This window comes from Myotis brandtii, unplaced genomic scaffold, assembly GCF_000412655.1.
Source record: "Myotis brandtii unplaced genomic scaffold, ASM41265v1 scaffold720, whole genome shotgun sequence".
NCBI lineage: Eukaryota > Metazoa > Chordata > Mammalia > Chiroptera > Vespertilionidae > Myotis > Myotis brandtii.
The window spans coordinates 130,808-132,441 of record NW_005370839.1 but is presented as its reverse complement, the minus strand read 5'-3'; positions in this window follow the sequence as shown (position 1 = coordinate 132,441).

Sequence of the window (1,634 nt, the reverse complement as noted above, 5' to 3'; positions counted from 1 at the left end):
CGGGCGCCTGTCCACTCCCGCCGTCTGGACAGGGGCCGCCCTGGGCAGAACCGCACCCCCACGACCCATAAAGGCCGGGTTGGCCTGACCCCAAGTCCGACATCTGACCCGCGCGGGCCCTGGAGACGAAATGGAAGGAAAAGGGAGGCACGCGAAGGGGAAGTGAACCAGCGAGGCAGGAATGACCCTCCAACTTCCAAGAGGGACCGTTCGGTCCCTGCCAGCCCGGTGCTCAGGCCTCGGGGCAGGGGTGGGTCGGGACCCCGTGGCAGCTCCAGTGGGAAGCGGAGGCCGGAATGTTCTGGAATCTCCTGCACAGGCTCCGGCTTTGCAGACCTGCCTGGGCCAGAGCCTGCCCCGCGCCGGGTCCTGCCCTCCTCCCCCGAGACAAACACGCACAGAGAAGACCACAGCTCGCTTTATTTCACTGCCTTCCCTATTTAAACTTTTATTGGTTTTAGAGAGGCGAAGGGAGAGGTTGATTTATTGTCCTACTTACTTTTTAAATATATTTTCATTGATTTCAGAGGGAGAGAACCATGGATCGGCTGCCTCCTGCACATCCCCCACAGGGGATTGCGCCTGCAACCCAGGCATGTGCCCGACTGGGAATCGAACCCGGGACCCTTCAGTGCGCAGGCCCACACTCTATCCACTGAGCCAACTGGCCAGGGCTGCTGTCCTACTCGTTAACACATTCATTGGCTGCTTCTATGCGCCCTGACCCGGGATGGAACCTGCAACCTTGGAGTAGAGGCTGACTTCTTTAAAGACTGGAAGGCAGCTCCAGGGAAGCAGTGGCCTGGAGGCCTCCCCCCTCCCCCTCACTGGGCCCCGCCCACTCGGCAGCAGCCCCAGGAGCCCCGCCTCCCCAGGCCCAGGAGACACTCCCAGCACCAAGCCCTGAAGCAGCCGCCTGAGGGCTCCACAGCCCAGGCCTGTCCTGGTGGCCCTGCCAGCCCATCCCATCAACCTGGTGAGCCGCAGGGCCTTCACCCACACCCGCTCCCCTGCTACCCCCCTCTGGGGGCACAGGCCCCTCGGCTGCTCTGGGGGCACAGGCCACCCCGGCCAGCTCCCTCGGCCTGTGACTGCTCTGCACCCGTCCCCTCACCTGTGCCAAGTTGTCTCCTGGGCAAGAACAAAGGCTGTGGAGGCGGGACACCTGGCCCTGCACCCCACACCCCCCCCCCAACTCCAGAAGGTCAGAAACCAGGGGTGCTGCCCCCACACCCTGGGCCTCCAGGTGAAGGGCCACGTGAAGGACGGATGGGAACTGTGGGAGCCACGCCCATGAGAATTGCCATTTATTCCCGAAGTTGCCAAAATCATCACCAAGGATTCACCGAGGGTGTGCGGGGAGGAGGCTCAACACTGATCAAGGGGCCAGTCAGGAGCGGGAGGAGGGGGACGGGGCCTGCTGTCCCTCCTTCTAATGCCACGGACGGGGTTCTCCTCTGGCCGGCACCTCCCCATCCCCCAGGTCGTTTCTGGGGCGGTGGGTGAGGAGAGGTGTAGTGTGAGTGGCCCCAGGAGGGAGGGCGCGGGGCCGCTTCACATGCACTCACAACACTGGTGTCCCAGGCAGCGGCCGGGCTGGCCAGGCCACGCCCCAGCCCGGCTTATAGGAGGAA